The 24,799-nt window shown below is 39.5% G+C and overlaps 1 long non-coding RNA gene across 1 annotated transcript; it reads left to right on the forward strand.

Moving 5' to 3' along the window:
- Positions 1-24,485, forward strand: LOC143742023 (uncharacterized). The gene is made up of 3 exons (XR_013205321.1): positions 1-329; positions 12,390-12,545; positions 23,280-24,485. It is a non-coding gene; the product is annotated as an uncharacterized LOC143742023 (long non-coding RNA).
- The last annotated feature ends 314 nt before the right edge of the window (positions 24,486-24,799 follow it).

Below are 24,799 nucleotides of genomic sequence, written 5' to 3' on the forward strand. Positions count from 1 at the left end.
GTGTGTGTGTGTGTGTGTGTGTGTGTGTGTGTGTGTGTGTGTGTGTGTGTGTGTGTGTGTGTGTGTGTGTGTGTGTGTGTGTGTGTGTGTGTGTGTGTGTGTGTGTGTGTCAGTTTCATTATTGGGAGGAATAGGTACAGTGCAACTGAAAGAGATAATGAAAAGACGAGAGAGTGATGTGAGAGCTCATTTGAAGAAGGGAAATGGCAGTGAACATTTGTCTGTTCTGTTTTTTCTCTCTCTCTTTCTAGCACCTGATCGTCAACGTGGCTGGATGGATAGAGGGAGAAAGAGAGAGACAGGCAGACAGAGAGGAGAGAGAGCCGGAGGTGAGTACACATCGTCCTCACACATTGTTTTGGTCTGTTTCCCCCGACTGTTGGCTTGCATTGAAGTGTTTATAATTCTGGAACATTTCATGGACGCTCCTGACTTCCTTTAGGGAATTTATCCTTTGACATAACTGAATTGTGGTACTTAAAATAGATTGCTTCTAGTGATTTTGGTACAAAATAAAAAACCTCTGAGGCTTGTGACAGATGTTTAGTTTTGCTAATATTTTCGTATTATGTAAAATGGGCTTAGACTGTACTCTGGCAAAATTTCCCTTGACTTCTGAGTTTTTGAAAGACAACATGGCCATTGTATTCCTAGTTATGCCATATGTCAAAGTTGTATATTTTGTCACGTTCACATTTTTCTACAAAAAAACTCCCAACAGCTTGGATGTAATATTTCATATTTATGAGAGCTCTTTAATATCTCAGTAGTTTCTCCTGCAATATTAAAAATAAATGTTTTAAAAGGGGATTTTCACAGCAGTGTCATAGAAGAACCATTTTGGTTTCCCTACAGAACTTTAAGTGAAATTTTTTTTTTCTTAGTGTGAAGAACATTTTATAAACCATAAAGAACCTTTTGTAGCATAATTGAATAGTCTCTCAAACTATGAAAGAACACTACAAAAGTTTGTAGTGGAGTCAATAAGTTCACCACAACGTGTGTGTGTGTGGTTAGGATAGCACGCAGTCAGAGCGGCAGAGGAAGGAGTGTGACAACACTACCGACGTGATTGGCTGAATGACGTGTCCCTCAAACACATTTTGTGTGTTGGTTGGATGGTGCGTCCCTGGCTGAATGCCAGACCTCCTGCGGGGATTTTGCCGCTTTCTTAGGAAAGCAATGTGCTGTCTGGGGTTTCCGGGGGACCGAGGCCTCACTACAGTTGTGTGAAAGAAGCGCTTTTGAATCTCTACCTCACTGCACTCATGACATCTGAAAGTGTCCCATGCTCAAAGCCAGATCAAAGTTTGTGACACATTTAGTCAGAGGGTGATGTTTTTAACACTCGACTGAAGGTTTTGAATTGAGTTTTGAAAGTTAAATGAACACTCCTGCAAAGCAGTTGCAAAGAGGAGGTACACAGAAATGGTTCAGAAATATGTTTGCCTACAAGGTGAAGACAAACTTAAGTGGAGAGTGAATATGGCTTGTGAATATGGATATTAAGATTGCGCACATAAGTCATACATCATACAGTCTGCAGAGTTTGTTATGTGCAGTTACTTTTCGAAGTATAACAACAATATATGAATGTGTGTAATATATATATAGAATATATATATATTTAGAAAGGGAACTAAAACATAGAGGGGATGGCCTTTTGCCTAGCCAGTTGCCCTAACAACCACTCATAACACCTCAGCAACACTTTAGAAATCACCTAGAACAACTACTCATAACAGAAAGTTTTTGACAAACTACAACACTTTTCTTAAAGGGACAGTTCACCCAAAAAAATAAATTCTGTCATTATTTATGACATGACTCAACCTCATGTCATTTTAAACCTCTGAATTTTCAACGTTTTGGGTGAACTGTCTCTGTAAGAACATGTAAAAAGCTAGTTTTGATGTGTTTATAAGGGAAAGAAGCAGAAAATGATAGAAATAGGGAAAGCCACAAGGATAAATGACGAGAAAGTGAGGAGCAGCATGCATTCTCTGCGGATAAACCTGGAGTCCTATTGAGGCAGGGGCGAAGGTGACGCCAAAAAAGAACATTCTTTGGCCGGCTGATGGTTGTTGTAAAAAGACACTCAAGAACACAATGTTCAGCTCTCTGTTTGCCAAGAGGCACCGCAATGATAAACAAGAACCACGTGTGTCCAGAAAATGTCACAGTGATCCCCTGAAAAAGTGGACACAACTATTTTTCTGTTTAAACAAAAGCTAAATCAATTTCCTGTTTCACCCTATTATTTTGTGACTGATTCATTCTGTTTTTGCTTTATGACAGCAATTACCAGGCCGTGGACTGTCATGCAGTATAAGCCTGTACGGTTTCCTAGGCTGACCTGCACAATTTTTGTTTACAGTGTCAATCATCATGGTCAGTTTAACCTAGTATGGTCCCAGTCCCAGACTAAAAATGCATGTTTGAGCTGTCGTAACTGAAACCAACTTGCACTGATATATCTTTAAATATGTCAGTGCCTCAACAATATACTTTATAAAGACAGTACCATCGCGGAGACATCTTTGGAATATAGTCTCGACCAGTCGAACCACGAACGCCGTGCTACGAGTTGAACTGTGACTTGGAATCTCACAGTTCAGCTCACTTAGCACGGCATTAGTGGTGGACTGGTCGAGGCTGTTTCCCAAAGATGGCTCCTGCCTGTATACGCGACGGTACTGTCTTTATAAAGTATATTATAATTAAACTACCTGTACACTTACAAAGTTCTCAATGCTTCGGTTTGTATGTAGAGACCCTCATTAAGCTACCGTGTTAGTGTGGGGCTATTTTGAGCCTTGTTAGTGGTATTAACTAGCGATCTCTTTTTACTTATTATATGCCCCATAAACTAGCGTTTACAAGCTAAACAGTTTTTAGAGATAAAACTCTTTACACTCGATTATCATGAAAACAAATCCCAGAGACCAGTCGACTTGGTACCCATGTGTTTTTACACCCCAGGTTCATTTTGTGCCGAAGTTCTCCTTTAATCTAAGCACTGTCTGTGAAACCAAGCCCTAATTTTTTATCTGTCAGGCAGTTTTTTTACTGACCACAAGATGGTAGTGTCAACACTCAGTCAACCTCGTTTCCTAAAAAGAGTCACTTAACCCTGTGCAGTTATGAGTTACTATCATTGATTCAGGACCCACGGGCCTTTCTAAAACTGACGTCTTAATCCTGTTAGCGTTTGCAATGTCCAGAACTGACAGCTCAGACACTTTCTGAGCTTAAAAGACAATGAGAATGTGAACTTATTATGTTTGTTATGATGAAAACATGAAGGTGTGCATGTGTGAGATCCACTGCCGCAGTGTCATTAGTTAGAGCTGGGGGACTGCTCAACAGTGACAGGCCTTTTAATGAGCCTATTAAGAGAACAGCAAAGACCAGGCATCATTAGTGGCACAGCGGACACAGCACACCCTGGGAGAGGCTACTTTTGGCGGACACACTAGGCTGGCGAGAATAGGTTGCTTTGGTGCTAACTGGCATTCGGCATTCGTGCACACACACAGTAACAGGATGGGCGTTTCTTCCGTGGGTGGTGTGGTAATTGCTTGGTACGCCAACAATTTTGTTTTGCGATCATTGGGCCCGGGCTGGACCGTTCAGTTAACTGCTCTTGGTCTCTCCGTCAGCAAAATCAAAGTGCATATCTTTATTCACTTAATGTGCGTTTGGCCTTGCTGGCTTTTATTGTCTTATCAGGAATATAAGCTCTTCAGCATTTATGCTGCATGGTACTTCTCTTGAATTCCTCTGAGCTTTCATGACTTCCACAGTCCAAGAGAACATTCTGTGTTCAGCTCACTGAATAGGTTTGCTTTGTACAGTGTCGCTCCTTTTAAGAAACCAATCATTCCGTGAAAGTCATCTACCGCCTACAGTGGCATGTAGAAACATAGGCTTCAGCTGTATTAACAGCTTTCAAGCTAGTGCTATTTTATATAAAGTGTTTGAGGTGAACTTTTACAATAAGATTTCGTTTGTTAACCTGCCCATGAATAATGAACAATTGCTATACAACATTTATAAGTGTTATTTAATCATTTATTAGTCTTAGTTTCATCAATAATACATTTTAAAATTTTATTAATGTTAATTAATGCATTGTGAACTAATATAAACAACGAACAATTGCATCTTAATTAACAAACATTCAGGAAGATTATTAAATGTTGAAAAAAAAATAATTATCACTGTTAGTTCATACTTTAATGTTAGTTAATAGACCTGTTTTATGGTGCATATTAAATACCTTTTTCCTTATTTTTATTATTCTCAGGTTAGGTAAGTAAGTCGAATCTGATCTAAATTATAAGCACTTTAAAATACTTACAATCCGATAGAAGACTTCTCCGCAGTCTGTTCTGGCTCAACGACTTAAAGTCAATTTATTAATTACAATTAGTATCTCTAGCAGTACAAGTATTCTACAAATACTCTACACAAGTATTAAGTAAAGTACAAATATAGAAAAGTTTCTCAATCAAGACAATATCAGCGATGGTTCTGGTGCCAGAGAAGTTCTACATGTGGTCAAGAATTAGCATCTGATGTCACTTTCGTCGTCACAGGTATTTAAAGATAGTGACCTCCCCAAATAAGGTCATCCAGACTGGGAAAGCCCCCTTTAAAAAGGCCTTTTTAATTTTTTCTCCTTCTCATTTGGTGATCTCCTCTCCTCTTGTCAGCATCACTTTTCATCCACAGCAACATGCTTCCTGCATGCTACTTATAAAGGTGCTCTAATGCATGTTTTCTTCTCTACTTTAATCATAAATAAGTCACCTGTCCTTAACTCTTTGACCTCTGTACAGCCGTTTCTGCACTTGCACACACATATAACTGCATCGCTCGCCACACTAACACTCACAGTACTACTGGGTGAATACTAAGACATCAAATGAATGTTGTATTAATTGTATTATAAATACAATACCTATGTAACAGTTACATAAAGGCTTTTATGAAATAAACTAAATAATGCATTAGACATAATATAGCTAAATACATCAAGCAATGAGGCAGGGTAATTGTACTCTTATGCATATTACACAACAGACCTTATTGTAAAGTGTTACCGTGTTAGAAAATGGATTGATCCGGTCTTGAGAGCTGATTGGTCAAATCTCATAAATTTCACCTAATGCATTTAACTTAATATTATGCCGTTATTATGAGTCTCTTGGCGTCTCACATTTACACAGATGAATACGGTTCACTTCAGTCGATCCATATTTAGTACTGAGCGTCCTCACAAAGCAATGTCTTGACTGAGCGGCCCAGTGGTGACTTCCGAGCAAGCAATACTGAAAGATGATGATGATGTGGAGGGAGAGCTGTGCACTGTGGGATAGCCATTATGTTAACGCTTTTAAATGGTGACAGATCACCGTGGTGATGGGAGACTGACTCATCACTTTTATAGGGCTCGTTATGGAAAGACTTGATCTCATAGGAGGACAGCACTTCAGATTATGTCAAGTGCACAAATATGTCTGTTTTTCATTTCACTTGTATTGATGCTAGAGGGAACTGTAAGTGAGGCACACATTCATGAAAGTGTGACTGACATTTTAATACTCTCTCTGATTATACAGCATGGATGCTTATAAACGTCAGTGGAGGGTTAAAATTACACACCTTAGACAGTGACAGCTTTCTTGTAACCCTGAAATAGGGGGTTATATTTATGTGTTTGTATGTTATTTCACGAAACGTAATTTCAGTGGTGCTTGCTAAGACACGCATAGCTATTACTAGCTTTCTCACTTTGGCTTAAAGGTTTGAAAACCCCAAGTATTAAACTGTGTGTGCTACTGATATGAACAGTAACTAACAATTTCAACATAACATACAATTAAAACAAGCGAAAAAATCCCATAGATTTATCTTTAAGGATGGACCAGAATATTATAGGACACTTTAGACTTAGGCAAGTAATCAATCTCCTAGCAACCACTCAGAACACCCTAGCAACCACCTTCAACACTTCATGACGGTCAGTTTTCCATAAGGACATACTATTTAAAAATGCGAATATCAGAAATGACAGGTGTTTGACTGCTCTATTGTTAATAAAAAATTTTTTTGAACGTCTATGGAGCTGAAGCCTAAATATTAGGAATTATGACTCAGAAATGTATATCATACTTGAATGTCTTTATCTCTATGGTTACAGATGATTAAACATCTCAGGGCCTCAATTTTTCAACAAATGAAGAGCTAGAAGGTCTGTTATCTGACAAAGTTGCATAATGTGCTAGATAATAGATGTTCTTGATCTTACACAAAGGAAAATATATAATTACTGACTTTCAAACGAGAGAGTTCTTGCACTGTGAAGAAGGAATTTGTGGAGATAAATGTGTGTGTATCAAAATTGTATATGTCTGGTCAAGGTTAGTTGGATAAGGAAAGCATGTTTAGCCAGTTTCAAAGACACTGCAGTGTAGTGATACTAGACCTAGTAAACTTGAGTGATGTGTCATGGATAATTAGGGGTCGCTATGTAGTTTGCCTGTATGGGTGATCCGAACAGTTACTCTGCTAACAGGGATGATAAATGCCCCCTATTACGTGTGTGTGTGTGTGTGTGTGCGTGTGTGTGTGTAATGGCTCCTTTGTTTACCTGTCCTGGGGAACGTCAGGAATGTGTGTGTTTGTGGATGTGTAGGCGAGTGTGTGCGTGATTGTACACGTTGTGAAACGTGGTCATAATGGCATTCTGACCCTATCCCATACCACACCTTTACTTTTGATAAGCAGCAGTTGATGGCTAAAGTGTGTAAAAAGGAGTGCTGCACTGATCTCAAAACTTCTTGTGAGCTTGTGGTTGCTGATGCCAAGATAAGTATTCAAACTATAACACATTACCCTCTTCACCAATCACAATTGATTTCAGGGGAGCGGAACTCTGATGAGGCGTTCACACTGATAGCCATCTTTTACAACAAATACACCAATGAGTTTCCAATGAGATTTGGTGAAATTTTGGCAATGCAATTTAAATACAAACACGTTCCCTTGCATTACATTACTTTGTAGCAGCAACTGATTTCTTGTCGAAATAAAATGTCATTTTTTACATGCAAAATAAACTCATTTGTAATCATATTTTCAAGTGCTATTTTCAGTGTAAACAGGGCATATAGAGGAAATGTCCTTTTATGTCCAGATAGGATTGATAATTACAGTAAACCCTATGGTGTATTCCTGTGGGAGGTCTTGTTGTGATGTTGGAGGGTCTGGGATAACAGAGTGTCAAAGGATGAGGGTTTGCTAAGCAGCAGGAGGACAAGGTGGAAGTGGCCAATTTTAGCAGATTCCTACAGAGAGAGTTGCTAGAGGGTTGTGGGTAGAGATTGACAAATTAGGGTGAGTGAAAGTGAAGGATCAAACGACTCACTCATTTGTGAAGGAGGATAGGATGCAGGACTGGGTGAAGGGTCAGCTGAGTAAGAGTAGAGGAGTGGACATCACTCGCATTCCTGTGAGTTGAGGGAAATGACCGTAGTATGAGTCGAGCGACCAAGCCTGTGATCTCGTCGCAGTGCGGCGCCACTGTTGACTCCGTCTTCTCTTGTGTGAGGTCTGCCACCGGATTCCTATGCCCTGAGTGGAAGGGGCACCTGCAACAGTGACCGCTCTCCTGTTACTGGATCCGTTCTGTGGTGGCGATGAGCAAGTGCACTGGAATTCCCCCTGAGTAACAAAAGAGTCAGAGAGAAAGAGAGCAGTATTGACTGCCTGGCCTTTACAGTTATTAAACTTTCATTTTCACTCTCAGGGGACATTTGTGTTTGATCATCTGCCTTTCATTTTTAGTTAACTAATTATGAATATTTTAAGTTGCGTTTTTGCAGTTCCTCTGCATTCTTGTGGTCTGAATAAATGTTACACTAACTCTAAGCGAATTACGCAACAAAAATTACCCGCAAATACAAGAAGCAACAGGCAACAGGATGTTTTGTCAATCATTTGGGTTCTAATTATGAAGCCCCACCCACTGTAAAATGTCATTTGTCCAAAATTATTTTATATCAAACAATGTTCTGATTGGCTGTGATCGTGCAATGTCATGATGATCTAGGTTAGCTTGTGTGGTTGTGCTACAATTGTAAGTGAATTGTGTACGCAATTGATAATTTGTGTAGTACCGTCTGAACTCCAGCTCATTAGTTTTTCCTGAAGCTGAAGTGTTTATTCTACAACTAGTTTGGGCAAAATATTCCCTCAAGCTTTCCAGATGATTACAAGCTGCAAACGTTGCGAAAGGGAGACATTTTTCTTCAAAACATCGTATGCGGTGACAGGTTGTTTTTGATTGGGCTCATCCATTTCCATCAGCCCTCCTTTTTCTCTCAGCAACCTCATAGTGACGTGTCCTCAACCCTAAAACAACGTTTCTGCTTAACCACCACTCCAGAGTCAACTTGTTCTCGAAGTAACCTTATGAAACAGCACACCTCCGTGGCCGCCGTAGTATTACAGTTACGAATGAATTAATGTCTTATAGATGACTCATGAAGCATTTACTGAAAGAGAGGCTGAGAGAGAAAAGTGGAGGGAGGAGGAAGAGAGAGAAAGTGAGATTGGCTTGCCTGCGGACTCACTTGGCAGCAATTGCTTGACTGGATGTGTTGTATTTGACTGTGCAAAACACACACACACACAGACGCAGTGAGTGAAAGTAACAGGAGAGGCTGCTTGAGATCACTCTGTTGTGGAAAGTACAGCAGCACGATTCCTTCACAGGAACTTATTGGATTCTCTCTCAGGAGTTGTGGGATGGTGAACGCAGTCAGGAGATGTCTGCGTGACAGTGAGTATTACTTTCAAAGTCTGTAAATCATTAATCTGGGATGTTAAAGCTTTTACTGAGATATGTTTAGTGTGCTTGTGTCTTCGTGGCTGGTGTCAGCGCAGTGTGTTTCTTGGACCAGGAGGCTACAGGTGTACTGGCATTCAAGTAAGTAGCTTGCTGGCGTTAAACTACTAGATAAACAGAACATTTTTAACAAGTTTCATTTGGCAGATGCTTATTATACAAAGTGACTCACAGAGGTTTATATTTATCAATATGAGAATTCCCAGTGAATCATGGTTTTATTATTGCTTTCATCAGTTCCGCTAAAGGAACAGAAACTGAAACACAAGAACGTACAGATTCATCTTCAGAATGTGAACTTACTAAACATTTTCTATTTGAATGTGTATTTTATTCTGTGGGGAATTCAGCTAAATTTGAATTCTTGTATTTCAAGAAATGTGAATGTACATTCTCATAGTACAGTTTCAAACAATGTACGGTATTTAAATACAATTTCCTGCTTGGAATGATTTCACTAAGACTTCTGAATCACTATCAGGTTTTTGTCGATTTACTTTTCTCTATTTTGTCATGGACATAAACGCCTTTTATTCATTGTATTGGTTCAACTTGTGGTATCTGCCCACGCTTCGGCTGGTGGAATGGCTGTTAGTGAATGCAGCTGTAGGTGTGGCCAGGACGCACCTTGACCTATTAAGTCCACCTGCTCACCTGAAAATCTTTATCAGCTTTATTACCATCTTTATCACCACCCACGAAGACACTACCAGTCAATAGTTTGAACACACCTGCTCATTCTTTCGTGGTACTATTTTTTACATCCTCACAACTAAAGTGCAATTATGTAGTGACCAAAAATGATAGACACATCAAAACCATGTTATATTCAACTACTTTAAAGTTCCAGGACACCGGGGTTACACCCCGACTCTTTATGAGATGGGATTTTTAATGAGCCTACAGAAAGTCGGGACCTCAGTTTAACATCTCATCCATAGGACAGTGGTTGTTACAATATAGTGTCCCCACCACTGTACTGGGGCGTTGGAACCCACACAAACCACAGGGTGAGCGCCCCCTGCTGGCCTCACTAGCACCGCTTCCAGCTACAACCTAGTTTTACCAGGAGGTCTCCCATCCAGGTACTGACCAGGCTCAGCCCTGCTTAGCTTCAGTGGGCAACCAGTCTTGGGCTACAGGGTGATAGCTGGCGTTTTAAAGTGATAATTCTTCCAAACATGTTTATTGTGTCATTATTTACTCAACCTCATGTCGTTCTAAACGTGCATGACTTTTTCTTCTGTGGAACACAAAAGAAGATAGTTTGAAGAATGTCCATACAGTGGAAGTCTATAGTGTCCAAATACTTTTTTCAGAATATTTTCTTTTGTGTTCCACACTAGAAAAGAAAGAGTCCTACAGTGGGTCTGTAAATGACAGAAAATTCATTTTTGGGTGAACTGTCCCTTTAAGATTACGAGAAGGAAATTCAGTTGGAGGTGTTCAAACTTTTGACTGGTAGGGTTTTTTTATGTCTGTGTACAGACTAGGTTGCTCCACAACTAAACATACGTCACAGTACAGTGCAGTTCATTTGCAGTGTATATATTGAGTGTTTGCATATTTTCATACAGAAACTTTGTCTGCGTTTGCATTCTTTAGGCCTTATTCTGTCCGCTGTGCTGATTCATGATAGGAGTATTTGAAAAGTTCACACTAATTAGCGCCACGTTAACTCATATTTCAGTGCTACTAGGCACCTTAATCACCACAGGCTCTAATGAGACTTGTGCTGACACAGACAGGTGATGTCCCAGCCCCTGAAATATTCTAGGTCAGGCCCGAGTTTAATCAATGATAGTTTTAATGTTGCAAGATCAGGGCGAAAAAACGTTGCGGGTCAGTGGTTTTTCCATTTTATGAAATGTATGAGTGTTTAAAATTAGTTAGAAATGGACGGATGTGTCGTGCGCAGTTGAAACAAAAAGGGTTGCAAAGGATTCAGGAGTGAAGCAGACTCCCTCTCCTCCCCAGTCTCCACGGTAACAGGCTTGGGTGCCACTATTACAGTTACTCAGTGTTTGAGTGTCAGTGGAGTGTGTGACCGGGTCGACATTTAAACTCTGCCATGTTTCTTAGAATTCAAAGCTGAATGAGAATGAGTAAAGGGGCGGATGAGAAATATTTGTGAATGCTTGTTTGTTTGTTTGTGTGTGTGTTTGTGTTTGTGTGTGTGTGTGTGTCTGTGGTACATGAATCCTGCGAACAATTTTATTGTTAAGAGATTGCTCTTTTATAGCTCAGGAGACTTAAGTTTGTTTTGTTTAAAGTTATTTTAGTCCTTAAATTACTTCGAGAGATAAAAAATAGATGCAAATGAACAAATTGTTGCCACACATTACAATTATAATGCTATCAAATTAATGTGGATAGAATAGCTCAGATAATTTAGACTTTAGAAAAATCTGATTCAAAGGGATAGTTTATCAAAAAATAAGATGTCAAATGTCACTAAAATGTCGCTAATTTGCACTGCTCTCGTTAGATTGCGTTGGTCATTATGGAACTGATCCGGCTGCATTTGCGCGTCGTCAGTATGACGTTTTATGACGTATTTTCCGGGAGAGAACTTACCGAACATCCAAAACAATTCTGTGTGCTAAATGCACTCGTATGTGCATAGCCTACATATGATTGTATTTTGACCAGCTCGTGAAAGCTTATAAAATGTGTAAAGGAGTCAAAACAGCAGCAGGAATCCCTCTGTCACACACACACAAACGAAGATCTGCTGCGAAGAGATGCATTTCTGATACCTGTACAGAACTGTGATGGGAAACATCAAGACTATGATGAGTAAAGGATGGAGGGACACATCTTGTGACTTTATGTCCCATTTTGGTTCGTTTACTTGTCTTTGGTCTTGGTTGCATTTATATTTCATTCTAACTGCAACAGAGTTTGTTTGGAAGTGGACTTGCCATCTTTTCAGCGGTCTTGGTTCGCTTGTTTGGTGCGCACCAGGGTTCGGAAGACAGTGTTCACACTTATTCAAATGAACAGAGCAATCGCACCAGGGTTCGTTTTAATCGAACCAAACATGCCAAGTGTGAACACACCCTTAGCTGCATGTCTCATAGTAATGTTGACATTGTGAACTCTTGGATTTCCCATGGGGGTTTCTGTTCTGAAGAAACCACCACCAGTGCCAGCAAGAGGACGAGAGCTAGAGTTTCTCTACCTTTATAGGCTCCGGGTTTCAGATTTTCTTTCTCAAGGGTGTGTGCTTCCTTTTTCATTTGTGTTTGTGTTTGTGTTTGTGTGTGTGTGTGTGTGTGTGTGTGTGTGTGTGTGTGTGTGTGTGTGTGTGTGTGTGTGTGTGTGTGTGTGTGTGTGTGTGTGTGTGTGTGTGTGTGTGTGTGTGTGTGTGTGTGTGTGTGCATCTGTGTTTGATTGGGTGGGCTTACAGGGACACACCCTCTGTTTTAGAGGCTGATCTTCATGTGATTTCTCTTTCCCTCTTGAACAGTGCAACTGTATTGGGGGTCCCAGGGCAGGTGCCATATGGATCAAGGGGCGATCAGAGCTTTGAAAGGATGCCTATTTGTCGTTAAATGCAGAAAGACCAGTGAAAGAGGCCACCGGCGTGAATGAGTGCTGCCTAGGACATATCATCCAAGTTAAGGTAAGATGTAAACCTAAAATGACAGGTACAGTGTCGAGTTAGAAACCATGACGTGTATTTGTGGATGTAGCAACATTGGTGTTTGTGTGAGTGTGGGAGAAATGTCAAGAGCTCTGTCCCAAAACATTGCGAGCTACTTACGTAGACGAGCATCCTAAGTCAATGAAAACCTTATAAATGGCTTATTTGAAATGTACATGGGCATCAACTCAATTTGCTACCTAAAATAGCACTCTTCATGTAAAGCACTAAAGGTGCCCTTCCATTAGAGTTTGATGTTAACATGTTGCTAAGCTAACGACATATAAAAATACAGGAAAACTGTTTTTGTTTTAAGTTAAGGCGAACTGTTTTGATATTGAATGAAGCGTATTTTACTTATCTCGCCATCTTGGATTTTTTTTTTGGGATGGAATGCAGAATTGCACTCTGGGATTGCCTTATTCTCAAAGGATACTTGTGACGCTGCCTTTAATTTTCTGCAAGTTGGGTTGTGACGACTGTGATGCCCTAAAAATCTGTTTTACTAGGCAGCTCAGTAGGTTCTGGAACTATTGTGTGTTAGACATAAGAAACACAAAATGTGTGTATGCATGTGAGAGAGAAACACACAGCCAGAAACTGAGAGCTGAAAGTACGTCAAAAGGAAGGTAACTCAATCTGGGCAGCTGTGAGCCATTCCGCTGCAGTGCCACGTCTTCAGTGGATTGACGTAGGGAGAATACCTGCTCTGGCTGTACGCTATTGTTCGTGTGACAGCAGAAACAGTGGAAGTTTAACAGCAAGCCAGACCTAACATGAAGATGAATAAAACTGAAAATAGGGAGAAAAAAAAAAAGTGTCAACAAAAGATGAAGCTGTATCTCTGACGTACGTGCCAGTGTGTCACGCCTTCTCTTCCATGTGCTCCTGGGCAGACAAATCATGCCCCTGCGGAAGATTTGAGAAAACATGTTTTGCGATGTGTAGTTGTGTAACTTTGAAGGAACTTAATTGGCCTCTCCTACTTGAGCTGTGAGAAAGTGACAAGACATGATTACATCACTGCTTTAGTGTCCAATGGCGGGGCTGAGCTGAGCGAACACATGAGAGTCTGCGTGTGGTTTTATAAAGCGTTTCTGGTATGGTATGCCTCCAGGCTTTGTTTGCCAGGTAATCCTCCTGAAAAAGCTGTATTAGGAACAATGTGTCTACAATGCATCTGTACTTTCCTGTTTGTATGAGAGAATGTCTTGGTGGAACTGATTTTACACATGATCTAATTTAATATATTTTGTTACATATTATATTCATTTTTATTTATTGTTATTTATTTATTGTCCACACCTAAATTGAAAATACTGTCCAATGCAAAACATTCACAGCCAATGTTAAATTTGATGTTTAATACATAGTTGTGTGGAGAAATATTTTGGACGAATGAGATTTCAATATGGGTGGGGCTACTGAGTGCAACTCCACAAAACTAATCACTTTGGTTTTGAACACTTTTTCGGGTTGTTGTGCCTGGTTACAGCACACTTCTAGTGTGGTGTTTATTGTGGAGGTCAAACTGTTTTGTTAATGGCCGTATCAAACCATAATTTCATCTCAGAGTCTTTCTAGAGCTAGGAATAGAATCACTACTGAACCTTGGAGACAGCCAAAGCAGTTTTATTTTTATTTTGTGTGTAACAAAATCCAGTCAGTAAATAATACAAAATTTTCCCGGTGTTTGCTATGGTTTTACTCATATTTCATGTCTCATTGGATAAGGTCCACAATGAAGGACTTTGGCCTCTCATAACATAACATTAAGGAAACGTTGATTTAGCATGCGTATTACGTGCCAGTGGACAATCAATTTTACTGCAGTCTGTGGCTGGCGTGATGCCCGGACTTTCTTATGAAAGCTAGATTAATGCTTCCTCCTTGATATACAGATATGTACTCTCTCACTTTTTCTAGCCTCAGACTGTCAGAATCAGAATCAGAATCAGAAAGAGCATTATTGCCAAGTGTGCTTGCGCACACAAGGAATTTTCCTTGGTACTGAAGCTTCCAGTGCACATATACAAATACAGATACAACAAGTAATAGTAATACAAATAGTAATACAAATTCTACAAATAAAATTATAAAAAAATATGAAAATACTATAAAAATATATGGTCACATTTGGGTTTTGTCAGAATAAACATTTACAGATTATGAACATATTTACTGTATTTTGTATAGTATGAATAAATATAAATATAAATATCACCTGAATTTTTAAGATGTTGCACTAAACAGTGGGAATATTGCACTTACAGGCATATGCCTTGGGAGATATGTTAACTGTTCAGAAGGGAAATGGCCTGTGGGAAGAAACTGTTCCTGTGCCGAGATGTTCTAGTGGCCAGTGATCTGAGTCTCCGTCTTGACAGTAACAGTTCAAACAGGTGGTGTCCAGGGTGAGTAGAGTCTGTGATGATTTTACCTGCTCTCTTCCTCACTCTGGAGGAGTACAGGTCCTGGAGGTTTGGCAGGGGGGCACCAATGATCCTCTCCGCAGTCCGGACTGTCCGTTGTAGTCTCCTGATGTCTGATTTGGTAGCTGAACCAAACCAGACAGTGATGGAAGTGCATAAAACAGACTGTCAGGATTCTATTGAATGAATGAAATGTTTTTTCATTGTATAACTAGAGCACAACCAATCAGTACCCTGCATTCAGGCACACACTGTTCACAATCACTAAACAACCACTTATTATTCATTAATCACTGGGAGAGATTGAAAAACTGACTGTTTTGTGGTGTTATTGATGGATTGATTGATGTCAGATCTGTGAAGTCATTGAAGCAAGACGTCATTGTGGGACTTGGAACTGAATGATATCACTTAGACCGGAGAACGAAGGGGAGGACTATTTGAAAACACAGAGGAGTCATCAGTCTAATCGTTAAAAGACAGGTTACAATTATCCAGAGGGAAATAACAGTGTAGGCGGTCGTTCTGATTTATATTCCATGTCTCTGATAGAGTGTATCCTTGGCTGATTTAGTTTCATCCTTGCATGAGATGTTATCATGCGGTTGTAATGTAACATGAGGTAGGTGGTAACCTAATTGACAAAAATACCAAGCAGCATAATAATGTCGGAGCTGTTTTAGGGTTTCATGCACTCAGCCATGAGAGTTTAAAACTGAAAAGGTGTATTATGGGGATTCAGTTCTCAGTATGAATTGGCCACACCTCATAGGAATTTGATTTGAAACTTAAATTTACTAAATTACAATTTAAATAAATTTAACAGGAATTGTATTCTGGGAAAGGACATGTCCTTCTTCCCTGGTTCACAAAAGTTAATTTCTTATGAATGTAGAAATATATATAATTTAATACAAGTTTCTATGAGTGGGATTTTAAACATAGATTATCTGTCTGTCTATCTATCTGTCTGTCATTTATCCATCCATCTGTCCATCTGTCTATTTATCTGTCTGTCCGTCTATCCATCAGTCTGTCCATCTATGTACAGTTTCCAGTAATTATCTATCCATCTACAGTATCCATTTATCTATCCATCTGTCTCTCTGTCTATGCTTACCATCTATCTGTCCATCTATCTGTTTATCCATCAATAGTATCCATTTATCTATACATCTGCCCATTTATCTCTGTCTGTCCACAGTTTACATTTATCTATCTGTCTATCCATCTATCTGTTTATCCATATATAGTATCTATTTATCTATCCATGTATCTATCCCATCTGTCTGTCTATGCGTCTGTCCTCCAGAATTGAAATTCAGGAATCATAAAATGGACCATAATGGGACCCGACCCCAAGGCCAGTGTGAATGCAAAGAGAAATGGATTCTTCACTCGATTAAATTTTGGTCCACAGATTTATTTTCCGTTTTTTTTTGTTCCTTTTAAAGGGAGATGTGAAAACTTGAATTATTAGCCATTAAATACAAAAGCAGACACTGATTTGTCTGGGTACTTACACAATAATTAGCTTGACTGAGTTTATCACATCTCACACAATGCTATTCCTAGTGGAGCGTTTCTTTTGTGTGTGCTGGACTGTAACGTCACACGGGCCCCTCACTAGGTTTCTGGGAACAAGAGTCACGTTTACTGTAAAGTGTTTTTTTTTTCCTCAAGCACATCAGTTTTGGGAAGCAGCCTTGGCCTCGGGCCCTCTGTTAAGAGATCTCTGCTTTATGACTCGCTCCTGTGGTTTGCTGGAAGGCTGACCCTGTGCCGCTGACAAGTCATCAAAGCAAATACTGTGTGAATAACATGCAGGCAACTGCGGCAGAGTTATTTTTTTCCCTTGCTGTTAATCCGCAGAGATGGACCCTCTGACAGATGATCTGATTTAAGGCCTGTTTGCGGCGTGAGTCAGAGGAAGTGCGCTTCAGCGCAAGCGCAGTGAAATAAAGAACAAATGTGCACTATACACCCATGGGGGGGGGGGAGGGTAAGAAATCCCTAAGGATTGCTGGGGAAGTGGTGAGATACATGAGCTGTAGTCGACGGCTAGACGTGAGTCAGTTAACACTCATGATATTTATTCAATTATGCATACAGTAGAGTTGTATTAGGACCTATGAGACATCCAAGAAGCTATTCCCTCACAGACAGGAATGTGTCATTTCTCAGAAATCGGTGTTAGTTTAAATATAAATGTGAAGATCATTAAATTGTGTAAATTGTTGTGAAAGTTATGCTAGCCAAGGCAAAAGCACTGAAATCGATTTTAACATCTTTCCTAAGAAAATTTTAATTTGCTTGCAAAAGAATGCAAAAGTTTTGCCAGCAAAAGTTGTGTGGGGGACAAAACTTTTGCGAGAGAATGCAAAAGGATTGGAATAAAGTTTATAAATTGTATTCTTTTCCATCATTATGTCTATTTAGGGGCTCTGTATACCATGAAAATCTTCCCCATGCCATAGCTCTCAAGACTCATTTGCATTTACCACTATATATTCCAACTTAGCATGATGCATTTTACTTGTGGAGCCACCAATGCAGCTTGTCATTGATTTTAAACATCGGATTTACTGGGCAAATGTGTTAATTTCTTTGGTTAATGTAAACTGTTTAACGTGATACATTTACAATTAATACAGCAACCTTTTTCACGTAAAGAGGCTATGCTAATGTTTTCCCCCCATTTTTTGTGAGTTGGTTTTTATTCTTGCACTGATTACGTTCAGGGAAAGTGGTAATTATATGATTACAAGATACAAGATCAAATTCATTCACACCGAACCTGATTAATTTTGATCCATTACCAAAAATTTGGCGATTATGTTTTTTTTTTTTTTCAGATTCACATCTTCAAAATATACGCAAATACAAATATCCCCACTCGTTTCCGCAGTAAGAAAGTCAGTCGTACAGATTTGGAACAACGTGGGGATGAGTAAATTATTTTAATTTTTGTGTCAGCTAGTCCTTTACCATGAAGCCGGATTAGGTGGCTAGCCAGGTATGTTTCAGGTTAGTTTGCGCCAAGCCTCGGTTTTAGGCACCATGAAAGTGATTTGGCTTTTAGGAGTGTTCATCGCCATTGTAACTTACACTCCACGGCTAACCTGGTCCGGGGCAGGTTATGTTCCAGGTAAGCGGTTGCAAACCGAATTTGGACCAATCAGCTGTGAACAAAGTGACACATGTCTGATGCGATAGTCACTCCACCTGTTTGTACGCCAAATTATAGGTCACATAGCAAATGATTTTTAAAGACAGCTATTTTCTTCTTGCTGTGTAAATTTGTTTAAATTCTTATTATTTTTCAATCTCGTAATATTCTGCAGAAGAGAGAAATGAATCGCAGTTCCACTCTCTCTCAGCATGTGATTGGCTGTTCGCTGCTGATGTCACACCTAAACTCAGGATCAAAGCCTGAGTTGATAGAGAAAGTTGATGATCAGCATTATGGTACCAACAAAACCTGGTTGGATTGGTTTGGTTTTGTCAACTCGTAACTAATCCTGTAACCCTGAGTTTGTTCAACTACCATCATGGTACAGGCCCCTGGTTTATTCGCAAAGAAATCGCTTTGGATAAAAGTATCTGGTAAACAACTTGCTAGTCAAGCTCTGCATCAGAGTCTGTGTGCTTTGTGCGACTGCAGGTAATGGCGGTTTAGAGGTTATCAGAGAGCAGACATGCGTAATAAGCTCCACACTGCAGTGAGGAAATGTAAAATTACTGATTTGCGCAGTGGTGTTTCTGTTGGCAAGGCCATTCCAGATGAGCGCAGGCCGGGTTTCCCAGGAGTGCCTCTCAGAACAGCTCATTTAGTTCAAGACATTCTGGGAATTTGTAGTTGCGGGTCACTGTAATTTTCTTACTCCTCTGTCAAAAGCCACTTGGTAAAATCACTTATTTGTCAGGTGTTGTTATACATAGGCTCAACTAAAGTTGTATACCAAAAATAAACTAGCACAGTATTGCGAGCTATAAGAAAAAGGCCCTTTGTGTTTAGTATGACTCAGGTTAGCATCATTTCCTCACATCATTCCGCACATCGCAAGCATTTAGATCCAGTCTACATGCGAGTGTGTTAGTGCCAAAAAGGAACATAGACAGTATGAGCGGATAGTTCTTCTTGTCCTTTCAAGTATGGTTTCTGGAAACTCTTGCTTATCCTCATTCTCCCCATTTTTCTATCTTTCCACTCTGTTTTTGCTGTGTATTTACACAGGCTCTAAATTTGGCCCACTCTTCTGATAGGGTTAAGGTTGTTTATCTGTTTTTGCCCAGAAAGGAACATTCTCCTGTGGCTATGTCACACTGCGCGTGTACAAGTGGGCCAAAGTTCAGTCTCTTCCTGTAAATAGATCAAAAGGAACAGCCAGATGTCTGAAATTCCCCACAAAATGTGCAAGAATTCCAGAGAACTCGCGCACCAAGAGCATGCTTTGGGACGATGCACTGCCAAAATGGCTGTGGATAATGCCAGGAGACGAAGAGGGATAAATATGTTTTGGTTATTATTAAAGAAATGTGCCGTGTTGTGTATAGCTGTGTGTGGGCGCCTGTTTGCTTGTGTATTTATGTACAAATACTGCATCTATAATAATATATACAGGAGACATCCAAAAGTCTAAAAGCACATTGAAAATCTGCCATTAAAAACAAATTTAACATAGAAATCAATCAAGTTTTAGGATTTAGAAGAAAAAAAAAGAAAGAAAGAAAATGGCATGAAAAAAATTAAATTATTTTTTCAAAGAAATGCATTATTTAAAGGTCACTAAACAAAAATAAGTAAATTTGTGACATTTAAATTGAAATTGTTCTTGCTTACATTGAAGCACAAGATCCAACTAATCTAAGAGTTATTCGTTTTTTATGACCCAACTATATATTTTATAATTTTTGCTGCAGCGGTTGCTGCATTGTGTGGATTTAATAAAACTCACACAGAAACACCACTTTTCAGCCTTGATTTATAAATAGGTGACAGTCTCCTTCAGAGTGCATTCTAATTAAAGTAAGGGAAAAAAGAGAGAATGAGTGTGTGACCTGCTGCCATTATAGCCATCACTCTCCATGCCCTATGCATGAACTCAAGAGAGCATGCTAAGCCATATTAACACCATGCTGAACTCTACTGACTGATCTTCATTAACTTTGGGGTCTTTGTCGCTCTTAGACTCACAGCAGTGTTAAAACCATCTATCCTCACAGCACTGTCTCATGTCGTTCTTTTCATCTCAGAGTCTTTACAGAGTGAATCCTGCTGCACTCATGTGTTTCTGCAGGGCTTCAGACGGGCATCTGCGCTGTGCAGTCAGGCTAAAGTGCCCGTTATGCTATTTTAAACATTTTTAATTTTGTTTTGGAGGTCTCCTACAATAAGTTTACAGGTCCCAGGTAAAAAAACAAAACTGTAATTGTATCATAATATACATTGCACATTACCTCTTTTCTCACAGTGTCTGAAACGGCTCAATAAAAGGATTCCCTCTCTCTAAATTCTTTCTGAGCCAACTCTACTCTGATTCGTTAGATGGCCCAGTCTGTTGTGATTTCGGACACGAAACAGTCATTAACATATCCAAAGGCTCCCTCAACACTTGTATACACAGCGAGTCCTTTTGAAGTCCTGAAAACTGCATCTTCTCGATATGTCAACTACACAAATCCAACTCTTCCAGGCCTCATCTACAACTAGTGTTTGAGGGTGGGTCAAAGTACTAAGTAGACGTTGTTCGTGGGCAGCCAGTGGAGACCATAGGCTGGAATTATGCAAATTAGGTAACCTACGTAGATATGTCATGGAAGTGAGACTGGAATTGCTGACGACTAGTTTCGGCAGTTCAGAATTTTCTCTTTCTTTTAAGAGACACAAACTTTATTTGTCGTGCTCCCCTAATTTTAAAACTCTGCAGACCTTTTACATTTAATTGAAGAATAAAAAATAAAAAAATGTGTGCACATCCCACGTAATTGGGTTCCGGTGCAGGACAACAAAAATAACAATAATGGAAAAAAATAATGAGAGTGCTACGTTTCAACAGTCAGGTCTTCATCAGGCACATTTTCCCACATGGGTATTGTGCCTGATGAAGACCTGACAGTCGAAACGTTGCGCTTTCAATAAAGTTGTTTGGAGCTGTGAATTCAGTGTGCGGACATCACCCTTCGGTTTAATTATTGACCCTTGAGGAACCATTTAAAATAATTCGTTACTGCTCTGGGCTCAGTTAAGGTTTTGCACCTTTGAGAATGTGAGTCATAACTGTGCTTGCTTACGTGTCATAGTTTGCCACTGATAGGATTAAAATAAAACACACCTGTTTCCTATGATTCTGACTCATCAGGCAAAGCATCCGTACATCCCTGCATCATCTTTCTCACTCATAAGCCCACATCAGGACCAGCACGGATTCTTTCAAAACGGGGCAAACTCCTTTTCCCATGAATGAACGGACTGGGAAATAGTTTGTGGGAATGATGGACTATAGAGTATCGACTGGTGTCGCAGCAGCAGAGTGTTTGCTAAAGCACTTGTTTACGCTGGGGGACTAATCGAGGTGATGAACGATATTCTGTGAGCTGTAAATTTGATGAGTCACTATCCCGTGGGGCAGCGTACACTGTTGTGTTTTCAAATGTTTGATGGAGAAATAACTTCACTGCTGTATGTGTGCGCATATGTTGTATACGTTTAGTAATGAAAAATGGGTCCTGTACGTGGTGGGCAAATTCTTGTGACGCTCTACATTACAACCTGCGTTGACGCACATTCTGAAGTACTTGCTTTTTCTGGCTGTTTTTCCCCCATCAGCCTTTAGTTCTCACACCACAGTCTCTTAATGTATAGTACACTGTTAAAAATGTCAGATCAAGATTAAGATCAACTGGTTTTATCCAAGTCATTGTGTAATAGTTTGGAGCAACAAAAGTCAATTTTAAAGTCAACAACCCATTGTCTGATGTCAGTGAAATGGGATATACAACAAGAAAAAACAAATGTAGGGTGGGACTTGTTTTTATGCATCAGGAATGTTAGATGGTGTTAGAGATTCAAGGATCGAGTAGGTGATTGAAAATTAAGAGGGATTGATGACAGGTGCTGAAAGTTTTAAAGGAGGACCTATTATGCCCTTTTTCAAAGTTTTTTGACATTTGATTCATGAATTTCTAAGGCCTCGACAGAAAAACTTGAAAAACCTGTTGCACACAGTCAAATGCATGCTTTCTGCCCTCTGATTTATAGGTCATACTTTTTGTTTTTGCTAAGTAAAAGGCCTTTTAGTATAATTATGAAAAAGTCAACCTTCAGGTTGTGATACATGTGTTTATTGCAGTGAAACTTTGTAAACTTAATTTATTTTGTTAGAAATATCTCTAGATGAACATTTACTGGTCTGAAGCAACTTAGGTTTACTTGATTTTTCAAAGTCAGGCTTTAAGGGTCAGATCAGGTCAAAATATTTATTATATATTTATTATATATTATATTAAATATATATTAGCAGTCTTGAGACTAACCACTATAAAGAAGCACCACTCCGCCTCTCTAACAGATCCAGCAGTGAGAAACACTCACGTGGCTGGACAGACTAATCACTTCTGGGCCACGTCATACAGAGCTCACTCAAACCAAGCCACCAAAGAGGATACGTGTTTCTGTTCACTCACATGTATTCACAGAGACAAAAACATTTAGCTGTCCTTTTATGCGGCAAGGCTCGGTCAGTACAAAATAAATTGATAACGGAGAGACATGTTAAGCAAACAATCGAGACTGAAAGAGTGCTCAAAGTAGGTTGTTATAAAATAGGAGATCTTGTCAACCTCTTTTAAAAAAATTAGGCCAAGGAGGCAACAGGCGGGAGGGGGTGATGTCATCACTGGTAGCGACTGGCAATCATGCAGTCCATTCATTTCTGTTAGTTTGTGTGTATATGTGTGTGCGCACATGAGTGAGTTTCTGTCTTCTGCGTGTTACTTCCTGGGATTGAATAGAGCAGGAGGTGGAGTGACAGGGCGCAAAGAACAACACCTTCATGGTGGGCTTTTCACACACACACACACACACACACACACACACACACACACACACACACACACACACACACACACACCAGAGAGCAGGACACACATGTGTGTTTGTGTATTCACTATATTCACTGAATTGGCAGGAGTCCCTTCAGCTCTGCTGCCCTGCTTTTGCTGTTTGTTTGTGTCTTAAATTAGATGTACTGAAACACTGCCCTCTTCTTTTTGCTTTCAGAACTGCAGAAAGAAAATGTTCAACACCTGCTGTTCTAAATGGATCCGGTAAGTTGCACTATCAGTAATTACAATCAAAATAACTAATAGGACAAGTGTTGTAGGGATGGGTTTATGACCAGGCTTACATGAAATCTCTGCACACAGAACTTGATTTCCAATTGGGACGTCTTATATAGACCAGAAATATTTAAACATTTTGACCCCCAAATATGATGACGAAGGACCAATGATGAAGGACTGACTTATTGCTTGAGTCTACCACATTTTACCATGTACCAAATCCATTCCCTAGAATTCTACAGATTTTCCCTCAAAATCAGCACAGAAAATGTGGAAAGTCAAATGATTTCATCTGGGCTTACATATCTCTAATATTTATTGTTTAGAAAAAAATCTTTAAAAGCTGTGTAAGCATTTTCTGCACTTCTAGTGGCACTACATGGAATTGCAGAGATAATCATTTTCAAACAAGCTTCCGAAATCTAGTCCTGTTTCAAAATCATGCCACTAGTTGTGGTTTACAGAGAGCCATCTCAGTGGACCACAGTCACATTGTTATTTGCCATTTACAGATCTTAGTGCTGCTATAGAGATGGGTGTGATTTCTCAGGAGAGCCATTTCAGTAGTATCTAGCTGTAAAAAAAATGAATTCAGAATAGCTTAGAGGGCTGTTTAATAAGCATCTCAGGCTGCTAGTGTTGTGCTATTTTGAATAGTGATTGTTATACAAGATGATATTTTCTGTCCAATTAAACTGACAAAACTGAAGACCAAAGCTAGCGCCGGTTAACAGAAGACGGTTAACTGTCACTTCTTGTGAAAATCAAGGCTGCATTTCTCTCCTCTTATACAAGAGCCAGTGCCGGGTGACTTAGGCTATTAAATCAGGCACCTCCTGTGGGTTCCAGTGTGCGAGAAACAGATAATAAGGTGTGTAATAATACACGGTAAGCCGAATGTGTGGGCTTCTTATGCAAGGAGACCTTATGCAAGCTGATAAAAGAAAGTACGAATGACAGTAGTGTATATAGCTTATTGCTACAGGCCATATGTAGTGATTATTCTTGGTGAGAATGTGTTTTCTGTGTTTGATCAGGGTTGGAGCTGAACTTTGCTGGAAGGTAGATCTCTAGGAACTGGATTGAGCATAAAGTTACTAAAACTGAAATAAAAATAAATTAAAGCGAAATAGAAATAAAAAAACTAAAATCGACAAAAGCACATAAAATTATCCTACTAAGACAAATAAATATGGATCCTGAAAATATAAAAAATGAATGTTAAAAGTTAATTCAAAATATTCATATTAATAAATACTATACTATAATAGTATATAAATAACATTTCCTCATAGAGACAAGACAATGATTTAAGTGGCAGAATGACTAGCAATGACGTCACCGTGATCAGCCATAGGCAGATGTAAAAAATGAGGAGGAGCCATGAAGAGGTGTGTTGCATTCAACAAGTTTCAAAGCAATTAAGACAGCGTGCCACGTCTGACACGCTTATTTGCG

Source organism: Siphateles boraxobius, unplaced genomic scaffold (assembly GCF_051911475.1).
Source record: "Siphateles boraxobius isolate OS27281-9 unplaced genomic scaffold, OSU_SipBor_1 19, whole genome shotgun sequence".
Classification (NCBI taxonomy): domain Eukaryota; kingdom Metazoa; phylum Chordata; class Actinopteri; order Cypriniformes; family Leuciscidae; genus Siphateles; species Siphateles boraxobius.